This window comes from Saccostrea cucullata, unplaced genomic scaffold (genome assembly GCF_032062105.1).
Source record: "Saccostrea cucullata isolate Sc308-1 unplaced genomic scaffold, CSIRO_AGI_Scuc_v1 ctg13867, whole genome shotgun sequence".
Taxonomy (NCBI): domain Eukaryota; kingdom Metazoa; phylum Mollusca; class Bivalvia; order Ostreida; family Ostreidae; genus Saccostrea; species Saccostrea cuccullata.
The window spans coordinates 1,496-14,814 of NW_026919561.1; the positions used below are offsets into that span (position 1 = coordinate 1,496).

The 13,319-nt window shown below is 35.5% G+C and overlaps 4 non-coding genes across 4 annotated transcripts; all 4 read right to left on the minus strand.

Moving 5' to 3' along the window:
* Positions 1-5,117: 5,117 nt before the first annotated feature.
* Positions 5,118-5,191, minus strand: Trnat-agu (transfer RNA threonine (anticodon AGU)). Its single transcript has one exon. It is a non-coding gene; the product is annotated as a tRNA-Thr (tRNA).
* A 188-nt stretch (positions 5,192-5,379) lies between these two features.
* Trnat-agu (transfer RNA threonine (anticodon AGU)) lies at positions 5,380-5,453 on the minus strand. The gene has a single exon. It is a non-coding gene; the product is annotated as a tRNA-Thr (tRNA).
* A 1,581-nt stretch (positions 5,454-7,034) lies between these two features.
* Trnat-agu (transfer RNA threonine (anticodon AGU)) lies at positions 7,035-7,108 on the minus strand. Its single transcript has one exon. It is a non-coding gene; the product is annotated as a tRNA-Thr (tRNA).
* A 188-nt stretch (positions 7,109-7,296) lies between these two features.
* Positions 7,297-7,370, minus strand: Trnat-agu (transfer RNA threonine (anticodon AGU)). Its single transcript has one exon. It is a non-coding gene; the product is annotated as a tRNA-Thr (tRNA).
* Between the last annotated feature and the right edge of the window lie 5,949 nt (positions 7,371-13,319).

Sequence of the window (13,319 nt, forward strand, 5' to 3'; positions counted from 1 at the left end):
GTGACACATCTTTAAGTGGAGACTCATCAATTAATACAACAATGGCAACAAAATCACATCAGAATCCTGATCTGCAAAGTTTAGATAAAATACTAGACAATCTAGCAGGGGATGAACAAACATCTCGATTAGCTGTTGACATCATACTAAGTAAAGAGTCGCTTCGAACATTCATATCTGAAACACTACTATCTAAAATTAATGCCCTTGAAACTGAGGTCGAAAACTTAAAATATAGAATGGACGAAATGGAACAATATTCCAGACGAAATTGCATTAAAATTTCTGGAATTCCAGAACCGGGGTCTGACGTGGTGGAGGACACAGACGCTATTGCACTCAACGTTTTCAACAATTTGGTTTTAAAACCAGACAACCTTACCATCGAAATGGATCGAGTGTGCAGGACCCACCGAGTAGGAAAACCAAAACTTGATGACAAGGGTCCCAGGCGTCCACGCGACATCATTGTCAAGTTCTTGTCCTACCGTGACAAAGCCATGGTATTCTCCAGGAAAAGCAACTTGAAAACATTCAATGAAAATGAGTCTAACGCTTATAAAATATTTCTGAATGAAGCGCTGACGAAAAGACGCGTTGGTCTATTATACAGAACTCGACAACTCGTCAAAAACAATATTATCGAAAGTACATGGTCTCACGATGGTAGAATCGTAGTGAAGTCGAATAAGGGCAAAATTTTTGTTGTCAACGACGATGATGACATTGACAGATTGTCAAACCCTTCTGTGAAACCGTGGACATCTACTCCAGCACCCTGTAAGTGACATCTCAGGTTGTTCTTGTTTACATTCTTAGGGAAATCCCTATAGGCTATTTATAGCACAGTTATGATTATGCGCAAACCAGTTATATAAGTGGCTGAACATGAAGTTAACATGTTAATGTGGATTATAGACGTTAATTTCCTAGTCAGTCGAAATGATCAATATAAATTTCTAATCTTTTTTGTCGGTGCCGACTGATATATTTACTTTTTTTCTTTTTTCTCAACTCTTCTTTTGTATTGATTTATGCATTTTGTTCTTTTTGAAAATGCTTCCAGAATATGGGTTTTTGTATATATGTCTTCTCCTTGCATGCAATAGCTCAAACTTGCATGAGAGGTATGATGTAAATTTTTTCCTCTGCTTATACGCTATTCATATATTTTGTTATTGTTTTTTGTGTTTCTCCAATCCGGAATCCGGAGTACACTACCAGTACCGGTTTTATAGTTACATAGCTTATATTATTTTCCGATGTGAAAGTTGCAGGTGTCACAACAGTATTAATTTCTGCTATATATTCTTACCAAAAATGCGCAAATTTGATTAAATGTAATAAATTTAAAACAAACTTCTGAGAAGTTTCCTTTTCAGATCTTGTAAAACCATTCTTTACAAAGATTTTAGTACCAAAAAACATAGCCATCCAGCAAGGCACGCAAGTTTGTTTCGGTGAAGTCTAGCAGGTGTTTGAAAATCTAGTTCTGGACCTAAACACTCCCCACACTTGACAGTATATAGAAAAATCAGCACGCTCTATATTTTAATAAATCTGTTCAATACAGGAAGTTTACATGTTGTTTTTCATCTCATAAAGAAATTCAGCTCCAGTCTCGATTCAAAATGCCCGAATCGGAAGGGGAGATTCCGGGATTATTTTTCGTCAGCCATGATTTGACGTGAACCAAAGTGAAATACTGTTATGACACCTGCAATTAAACTTAATTTTTTTTCCTTGACAGTATATTGTTATTTTCCCGATCTATGACGAATATTTAATGTATTTACCAAGTTTCATAAAAATCCGTCTCAAGATAGGAAAAATATGGACGAAACTCTGTGACGGGAGTTTCGCGGTGACCACGGATTTTTGAAAATATGGCAAAAGTTGAACTGTATGTAATGATCTTGCGCATTAAACTTGTGTTGTTTTTTCGTCTTAATTTTTTAATGGATGCATACTGATTCACATGAAGATGAAAAATCTTTCAAAATAAGTATGCTTTTTATAACAGGGCGAGAGGAATTGTCTTTGTCCTGTGAAAGGGGGGTGGGCTTAAAAAGGGCATTGAAATAATACATATTATTGAATTATCAAGGTGTTTTCTGCTTAACTACGTTTGATTTGCCTCAATAATTATTTTTTCCGCCCCGATTTCTTTATCTGTTACCAATGTATTCCAAATAAACCGATATTTACACATATTCAGAATTTTTATTTCGCTCCAAGTGTGGTCTAAATTTTTTAAATTTATAGATTTTGAAAGTATTTATGAGTAAATAATGTTAACGAGTGTGATGGCAAGGTATTTTTTAAGCTGTCCTCTAATTTTCATGCATTTCTCTCAACCTGATACATCCAAATCAGGCCGCTGTGTGATCAACATAATTTATTTTAGAGGAAATCTGGACTAATTTTCTATGCTCCATTAAACACGAACGAACGGCGATGACGGCCGAAAAATGCCATTATTTCTCATTTTCCGCCTAAACTCACAAAAATAAAGCTTAATTCTCAGACTACAATATTTCTAAGTACAAAATTCGGTTTTACTGCAGGTGTCACAACAGTATTAATTTCTGCTATATATTCTTACCAAAAATGCGCAAGTTTGAGTGGCTGTAATTAATTTAAAACAAACTTTGAAGTTTCCTTTTGAGAATCTTGTAAAACCATTCTTTGTCAAGATTTTAGTACCAAAAAAATCATATCCATCCCAGAAGGCACGCAAGTTTGTTTCGGTCGAAGTCTAGCAGGTGTTTGAAAATCTAGTTCTGACCTATACGCTCCACACTTGACAGTATATAGAAAAATCAGCACGCTCTATATTTTAATAAATCTGTTCAATACAGGAAGTTTACATGTTGTTTTTCATCTCATAAAGAAAATTCAGCTCCAGTCTCGATTCAAAATGCCCGAATCGGAAGGGGGAATTTGCCGGGATTATTTTTCGTCAGCCATGATTTGACGTGAACCAAAGTGAAATACTGTTATGACACCTGCAATTAAACTTAATTTTTTTTCCTTGACAGTATATTGTTATTTTCCCGATCTATGACGAATATTTAATGTATTTACCAAGTTTCATAAAAATCCGTCTCAAGATAGGAAAAATATGGACGAAACTCTGTGACAGGGAGTTTCGCGGTGACCACGGATTTTTGAAAATATGGCAAAAGTTGAACTGTATGTAATGATCTTGCGCATTAAACTTGTGTTGTTTTTTCGTCTTAATTTTTTAATGGATGCATACTGATTCACATGAAGATGAAAAATCTTTCAAAATAAGTATGCTTTTATAACAGGGCGAGAGGAATTGTCTTTGTCCTGTGAAAGGGGGGTGGGCTTAAAAAGGGCATTGAAATAATACATATTATTGAATTATCAAGGTGTTTTCTGCTTAACTACGTTTGATTTGCCTCAATAATTATTTTTTCGACCCGATTTCTTTATCTGTTACCAATGTATTCCAAATAAACCGATATTTACACATATTCAGAATTTTTATTTCGCTCCAAGTGTGGTCTAAATTTTTTAAATTTATAGATTTGAAAGTATTTATGAGTAAATAATGTTAACGAGTGTGATGGCAAGGTATTTTTTAAGCTGTCCTCTAATTTTCATGCATTTCTCTCAACCTGATACATCCAAATCAGGCCGCTGTGTGATCAACATAATTTATTTTAGAGGAAATCTGGACTAATTTTCTATGCTCCATTAAACACGAACGAACGGCGATGACGGCCGAAAAATGCCATTATTTCTCATTTTCCGCCTAAACTCACAAAAATAAAGCTTAATTATAAGACTACAATATTTCTAAGTACAAAATTCGGTTTTACTGCAGGTGTCACAACAGTATTAATTTCTGCTATATATTCTTACCAAAAATGCGCAAGTTTGAGTGGCTGTAATTAATTTAAAACAAACTTCTGAGAAGTTTCCTTTTCAGATCTTGTAAAACCATTCTTTGTCAAGATTTTAGTACCAAAAAATACATATCCATCCAGAAGGCACGCAAGTTTGTTCGGTCGAAGTCTAGCAGGTGTTGAAAATCTAGTTCTGGACCTAATCACTCCCCACACTTGACAGTATATAGAAAAATCAGCACGCTCTATATTTTAATAAATCTGTTCAATACAGGAAGTTTACATGTTGTTTTTCATCTCATAAAGAAATTCAGCTCCAGTCTCGATTCAAAATGCCCGAATCGGAAGGGGAGATTCCGGGATTATTTTCGTCAGCCATGATTTGACGTGAACCAAAGTGAAATACTGTTATGACACCTGCATGTGCAGTGTTATACTATTATTAATATCCATGGCCAGTTCTTCTCCTTGTGAGTGTTTTTTTTATTTTTGATACTGGTGACTAGACAATCACAGTTAGTAACATGGCCATGGACTTTATCTCTTACTAGGTATGTACGTTTTCTTATATGCAAACCACTTATGAATAATATCCACTTCTTATTATTTGTGGTGGAGGTCTATTGCTCATATTATCTGGCATTGAAACAAATCCCGGACCACCACATCCTGATAATCCACTAATGACAAACTTACGTATTGCTCATAATAATGTTTGTAGCTTACTACCAAAAGTTGATGTTATATCAACTGAGTTATCTGATTTTGATATTATTGCTCTTACTGAAACCCACTTAGATAATTCGATCAGGGACGATGACATTTTGCTTAACGGATATCATCAACCTATTCGAAAAGACAGAAATCGTTTTGGAGGAGGCGTTGCTCTCTACGTATCAAAAAACATACATTTTTTAGAAAGAAAAGATCTGATTCCATACATATGGAGATTCTTTGGTCAGAAGTTGTTGTAAATAATGATAAAGTACTTGTTGGTGTCATTTATAGGCCGCCCAGTTCTAGGGCAGAATATTGGGATCATTTCCTAAACAACATGCAACAAGTCCTTGATTTAAATATTCCTACCATACTATTAGGTGACTTCAATGTAAACATGTTGTCTGACCAAAGTAAACAATTTAAACTAATGTTACAAAGGCTTAACTTAACAAATCTTATAAATGATGCTACTAACTTTACAACTGTAGTAGGAAAGGAGAAATGCACAAAGAAAACATATGGCTGGACCGGGAATCGAACCCGGGACCCCTGTATTACTAGTCAGGTGCTCTAACCACTGAGCTATCCAGGCCGATATCCACGGTCCGTAAAGCCCTAACTTCTACATTCCTCCCTCCTTAAACAGTCTTCGACCTCGAAGACACAAGTTCTAGGGCCCTGCCAGGAATTACTAATTTACACATACACTGTAACCTGAACAAGGCCCCCCACACTGGCCACCAAATGTAGTAGGAAAGGAGAAATGCACAAAGAAAACATATGGCTGGACCGGGAATCGAACCCGGGACCCCTGTATTACTAGTCAGGTGCTCTAACCACTGAGCTATCCAGGCCGATATCCACGGTCCGTAAAGCCCGAACTTCTACATTCCTCCCTCCTTAGGAATTGTAACAGAGACAATTTATTGCCTCTGCTGGGGATCGAACCCGGGACCTCTGGCTTACCAGTCCAGTGCTCTACCGATTGAGCTAAAGGGTTAACCCACTAGCCCAATCTAGTAGGATGCCGTTAATCTAACACTACAACATTGTCCCCCTCCACAGAATGAGATGTCCTCATCTCTTTCGGAGTGCCGACGCCTGTGGGGCGAAGTTCTGGGGGCAATCACTGAGCTACCCGCCAGAGAACACCCGGGTCCGTAAAGCCCTAACTTCTACTTCCTCCCTCCTTAAACAGTCTTTGTATCCTCTTGTCCAGTTCCTCTGGTGGTCCCTGCCTTTTGGATTTAATACACATACACTGTAACCTGAACAAGGCCCCCCACACTGGCCACCAAATGTAGGCACGGAAAGGAGAAATGCACAAAGAAAACATGTATTTGGTGCGGTTGTTGTGATTGGACCCCTGTAGGTTACTAGTCAGGTGCTCTCACCATCAATATCCAGGCCGATATCCACGGTGTAAAGATTTCACTTAATTTTTTTTTTCACAAAATTTCACAATGAATCACTAGAAATGAACCCTGCCTGGCTTACCAGTCCACCCTTAACCCATAGCCCAGATCCTGTTAACACTGAATAAGGAATAGTGCTGCAATAAAATTTTTCCACATGCATTGTAAACAAAAATTTAATCCCATAACTTGGCATCAAGAAACATTTTTTCAAATTCACTTTTCTGAGGAACGGTTGTTGTGATTGGTGCAGTTACTGTAATTTACGGTTGTTGTGATACTTGTAGGTTGGGTAGTGATTGCTTTTTCACCATCAATACCAGTTGCCATGATGAGAACAAGAGATTTCACTTAATTTTTTTTTTCACAAAATTTCACAATGAATCACTAGGCACATTCACTTATATGAATCACAGATCCTGTGGAGAACTTTGAATAAGAACTAGCCTGTTTGATAGAAAGTTAACATTCACTTAATAGCTTAATTGGCTGAGCAATAAAATTTTTCAACATGCAAAAATCTCGAACTGCCCCGGCTTTTAATTTGCCCCGGCCCGGGTTTGCCTACCCATTTTATCAACACTCGTCGAGACGGTGCCAAGTGCGAGTCATAATATTTACGCCTACCGTTTCTCAAGTAGTGATGGAGTGGTGCACGAAGGTTCAAATGACGATGGAGAGCATGGAGCTGGTAGGTTGTTATTAAAAACTCTGGCCGATAACGAAATTAACAATGCACTTGTAGTTGTGTCAAGATGGCACGGAAATAACATCGGACCCCGTCGCTTCTCGCACATTAAGGAAGCAGGTCTCGGTGCGGCAAAGAAGTTACCAGTCTCAGTTTGATATAACTTTCAGTCTCGCATAAAAGGTGAATTCCGACAGTTATTTGAGTGAACCACTATTTTGAACCAGTCTTATTACCTCCGGAATATTTATTTTTTATCCAATTATTCCGGCTTTTTTTGAAATGTGGTATTTCCTGTGTAGTAGGAAAGGAGAAATGCACGAAGAAAACATATGGCTGGACCGGGAATCGAACCCGGGACCCCTGTATTACTAGTCAGGTGCTCTAACCACTGAGCTATCCAGGCCGATATCCACGGTCCGTAAAGCCCTAACTTCTACATTCCTCCCTCCTTAAACAGTCTTCGACCTCGAAGACACAAGTTCTAGGGCCCTGCCAGGAATTACTAATTTACACATACACTGTAACCTGAACAAGGCCCCCCACACTGGCCACCAAATGTAGTAGGAAAGGAGAAATGCACAAAGAAAACATATGGCTGGACCGGGAATCGAACCCGGGACCCCTGTATTACTAGTCAGGTGCTCTAACCACTGAGCTATCCAGGCCGATATCCACGGTCCGTAAAGCCCGAACTTCTACAGCAAAACATACAACAATCCTCTGCATTGGCAATCATACAGAAACTTAGAAATACAGTCATTGATGAAATTTAAAACCCCGGGAAAGGTTAATAAAAAAATGTCTTCAATGATCGATAAATCAATTCCTCCTGGGAAATGGGGGGAATTGTTAAATCAATATCAAAACTTAATAAAAATTATGTCCCCTTACCACCATTAAAATCAAATGGTAAACTTTTTTCCATCCAGTTGAAAAAGCTACAGTCCTAAATAAATACTTTGCCCAAGTTTCCTCCATTGATAATGAACCAGATATTCCTCTTCATGGACCTGGTCCACCACAACAAAATAACATTTTCTCTGAAATGCTTATCACCGAAGCTGAAATTTTGACCAGTTAACTATCATTGATAACAGTAAACCACCTGGTCCTGTTTCCCAAGAGTATAAAAGAAATATCAACATCTATTAAAAAGCCCCTAACAACTCTTTTTTTTAATATGTCTTTAAAGGGGAAAAAAAAACAAAAGATTCCGGAAGTTATCGCAAATAACACCATCTTTAAAAATAAAGGGAGTGCTAAAGAGGTATCTAATTATAGACCAATATCTCTAACAAGTGTCTTGTGTAAATTGATGGAAAAAATACCGTTTAAACATTTATATAACTTTATGAAGGACAATAACATACTATACAAATATCAGTCTGGCTTTCAACCTGGAGATTCAACTGTTAACAACTGGTAAAATATATAATACTATCATTTCAAATCTTGATAAAGGTAAAGATGTAAGATTTTTTTTTGTGATATCTCTAAGGCATTTGATAGAGTATGGCATAAAGGCCTTTTAACAAAGCTATCAAATTATGGTATAAATGGCAATGTACTAGGTTGGATTGAGAATTATTTGTTGATAGACAACAAAAAGTTGTAATAGATGGTTTTACATCAAACTCTGAAACAGTAAATGCTGGAGTTCCTCAGGGTTCTGTCCTAGGACCTTTCCCTATTCCTTTTATATATTAATGATATTTGTGATGATCATCAACAATTAAGCTTTTTGCTGATGACACTTCTTTATATGCTATTGTAGACAAAGAAAATATTACACAATCACTTACTGATGATCTAGAACATATTGATAAATGGTCAAAGAAATGGCTAGTTGATTTTAATCCTAACAAAACTGTAAATTTAAATTTTAGTAAAAAAAATATTGTATATTCTCCTGTTAAATTTGGTAAATGGCCCACCTTTTTCAAAATGATTCTCATACCCTTTTTGGGTTTACTTTCCAAAGAGATGCTATGTGGAATTACACATACAGATAATACACAAAAAGCTTCAAAAAGATTAAACATTCTTAAATGTCAAATACCAGGTTTCACGTAAAACACTCATTAAAATATATTTTGCTTTTGTTCACCTTTTTAGAGTATTCTTATGTAGTGGGGGACAATTGTTCTGAAAAAGATTCTAAACTCTTAGAAGATATACAATTTGAAGCAGGTAGAATTTAACTGGATTAAGGTGTAACTTTCTATAAAAAATTTTATGATGAACTTGGATGGGATCTCCTAAAAACAAGGAGAAAAATTCATAAGTTAATATTATTTTATAAAATTATTAATGGTTATTCTCCACAGTTTGTATGATCTGATTGAACCTTTCGCCCATCAAGTCATTGTATAACCTTAGAACTAATAATGCTCAATTCAAAATTCCTAATATTAGAACAACATCTTATATGGAAAGTTTTCTCCCCTCTACAGTCAAACAATGGGAAAACCTTGCCAGATTATATTAAAAATGCTCCAGGAATGTGTTCATTCAAAAGTCTTTTTAAAAACCCTTTTGTAGGAAAAGTATTGAACTTTTTAATATTGGAAAAAGAAAGTATAATATAATACATTGCCAGATAAGGAATAATGCTAGTAATCTGAAAGCAGATTTATATAATCAACATTTAGCTGAAACTCCAATTTTGAACATTTACTGATTGTATTGAAAATGCCTATCATTACTTTATTGTTTCCAAAATAACAATTCCAAGAGATGTACTCTTTCAATCAACACATAATATTATAAACTGTGATAATATTCCTGAATGTGATTTATTTTTAAATGGTAGTTCTAACCATGGACTTGACATTAATATACAAATATTTGAAGTGTAAAATTTATAGCAGCAACAAAACGTTTTATATAAACACTGTCATATCTATATATAGATATAATTTGTACTCCCCAAAACCCGGGACTACTTTGTATTTTGTTCCCCCCGTAATTTGCCCTTTTTGTTATTTTGTTCATTCTATTTTTCTCTTTTTTTTTAATTTTCTATATATGACTTTTTCTGTTTTTTTTTTATGTTACTTTGTTCACTTTTGTTTTATTTTTTCTCTCTTCTTTTGTACATTTTTTATTATCACTATTTGTTTTGTACCTTGACCTAAATGTAGGGAGAGGGCTAAAATAGGCTGCGCCTGTGCCCAATCCTATTCACAATAACATCTGTGAATAAAATATTGTTTAAAATTAAAATTCGTGTGCACCCCTGCTAGGTCTACATGCGCTTTTGACGCAATTGATTGAATAGTCGAAATAATATTTTTGATAAGTGGAATTTTTAATCAATATTTTTGTTAAAATGTTTTTAGTATACAATTACAGCCGATGAATGATATACGAGGGTTGTCCCCAAAAAATCGTAGACTGACTCATATCTTTTTAAAAAAATTTAAAGTATTTTTTAAAATTTTAGGGTGCATGGATAAAGCGTGTTCTTGGCAGATAAATTACGATGTTTTATCATGTTTTTAGTGAAGATTTAAACAGGTCCAGTCCAAAGACTATTTCTACCTACGTAGCTATTAATAGCTACCTAGGTATTTAAAGCTACCCCAAAGGGAGTTTTTACCTACTTTTTATAATTTTCATTTTTCGGGACAAAGACCAAACGGTGCAACATGGTGAATCCCTTGTTTGATACAGTCACACTAATGATGAATACGGCAAAGTTTTGGACAAAAAATGATTACTTCCTGAATCGGCAATTTCACATTAGTTTCTATGCAAAGTTGATAATAAGAAGTAATCATTTTTTGGGCCCAAAATTTTTTTATCCATCATCAGTGTGACTGTATTAAAAAATTCTGTGCTCACCATGTTCCCTTCCTGCATTTGGCCACAAAATGCAAGTAAAGCAAAAGTAGGTAAAAATCTATTTTTGGGTCTTGAATTACCTAGGTAGCTTTTTAATACATGGGTAAAAATGTTTTTTTAAAATATGTTAAAGTGATATCGTTCTCTAACACCCGGATCATTCTGCAACGTCAAAAATACAAATGTCAACGGTTCAAATTTTTCGAGAAAAATTTAATAACAAGAATCAAATTCTTAAGTTTTAAAAACGAAACAGTTATAGTTATAAATGTGAAATATTTTAATTACTTTGATATGATCAAACATTAAAATATGTAAACAAAGTATTACGCATGCACAGGTATGAAATAATAATTATTTGAAAACGCTATATTTCTACGGACTTTTCGTCAGTTTTCTCTGAGTTGCACAAATAATTTTTCCCATTTCTAAGCCCTGTCTTTTATTTTATTACTGTTATTCACATATACATAGAGAAACCGTTTAAGTCATTTCAAATACAAAGTGCAGAAAAAGTTTCCTAGTCTACTAAACATTTATGACTGGATATACATTTCTGTAAAAGTGAATTCAGGATTAAAACACTTGAACATAGTCCTGTGCGCCGCCTGTGCCAACACAGCCGCCATTTTTCAGAAATTTGGGATTTCAACCCCATGTATATAAAACGTTATAAAATTCAAAATTATAAACATAAACCCCAAAATTTGAGGAAATATAAATAAAACAATTTTGAAATTTTTATTTCCATTCAAAAAAATTACAGGATAGTAATCACTTTTCCGTAGGATTTAAAAATAATACACCAAATGTTAATTGCAACTTTTGGGATTCCCCGCCTTCCTACACCAGAAAATGAAATGTGTCTTTTAAATTGGAAAAATTTTCTGTAGTTACTCGATATTTCTCCATAAATTTATTAGATAGTGCTGGTTTAATCGATATACGAAACTTCGTTAATGTATGACATAGGGTTCCTACAAAGGAACGCTTGTTCGGAATTTTTGGACAACCCTCGTATAGTTTTCATATACTGAATTGTTTTAAAATTATGGAAATAGAGCAAATGCCTCCGTGATAGTAATTATTGATTTTTTACACCAAGACTTGGCGATGTAATAACATGGTTGGCCATTTGATGCTTGGAGGATTGCTACTGGTTTCCCTCAGCTCCAAGATCTGGAATTCCAATAATGTTCTGGATTCTCCTTCTTGGAAATTTGAATGTCCTCTTGAATCGCCATCTCGTCAAGTTAAGGCCACCTTAATAACCTTCTTGAGGAAGTCTATCATGCTGGGCCTGCATTAAAATCCATTGAAATCCTCATCATTCACACCCGGGGATCATGGACAGAGTTTTTGTACCTAGACAGAGTTTTCCTGAAGACAACAGTAGTTTTGCCGAACAATTTATTGTTCATAAGATATGGGGCTTTTATCCAAATTGATAATGCTAACTGAATCATTTCGAAATCCCATATACGATTGTGAATGTCATTTCTCTTAATTTTTTAGACTTTAGTTTGGATCTGATCATAAAAGCTTTCCCTTTACTTAGATATGGAGCCACTCCACGTAGATAGTTGACTATGTCTGTTGGAGAACTGGATGATGGTGTAAAAATGGGGCCTGAGGTAGTGTCACTAGTGCTTCTACTGAAAAGTTCAGGTACAGCTGTTTGATTTACCGGTAATGCTACATGTTTGGAAGTAAGACCTTTACATGATAGACATTTCACATTTTCTTTCTGAGAATTAATTGGAAGTAATTTGAGACATTGTGCAGAATATGCGATGTTTTGATGCTGGGCATTTCTTTGAGTGATTATATTTTCTTTGTCACTACTTATCACATCGTTTGAGTTCACACGTTCACAAAAACGGAAATAATTCAACATGCAGAAGAATGAATTCACTTTCATTGAATTAAATTCAAGCTTGAGATCATGTTTGATTTTCATTTTTTTATTTCCAACTTGTATTTCAAATATTATTTGGATTGACGGCTATTTCCATAAGTACTTTATTACCAATGCAGGTGATTTGACATGTTTTATGGCACAAGCTTTTCAAAAAGTAGCAAAAACTTGCAATATATCAATACATGTAACTAACAACTTGAGTGAAAAACGTCATTCAACGACTAGCTAAAGCTTTTTAAAAAAAAAAACAAGTTTTCACCGGCATTAATTTTGTGCATCATGGCTCGCAAAATAAGTTGATATTTCAGTCATCCAATTACCGTCTAATAGAGGTCGGTAGCAACGGTTTTTAATTGGGGGGGGGGGGGGGTCTGACAAAAAATCTGAGTACTACAAATGAACCATAGGGCTATTTATCCCTGATAGTTTCTTCCGTATTGGAGATAAAAAAACAATTTTGCTTTGAGACTACAATCCATTGGCGTCGGAAGCAAATTGAAAGTGGGGGGGGGGGCTGGGGTAAAAAAAAACAACTATACCTTTAAAAAAACCTGACACAAAAAAAAAAAAAAAAAAACAAAAACAAAAAAGGGAAATGTCATTTTCCCAAACACGAAAATCCTAGAGGGGGTTGGGGGGGGGGGGGTTGGGTTCGGTTCAAACCTCAGTACCACCACTTTCCTCTTTTTTTAAACCCATACTGCGACTTGTCCGTGGAAAGTGCGGGGGGGGGGGGGGGGTAAACCTCCCGCAATTTTCAATGTCTTTACTAAATATATATTTGGAAAAAAAGGGGGACTACCCCCCCCCCCCCCACCCAGGTACCGCGCCTATACAATCAGTCACAA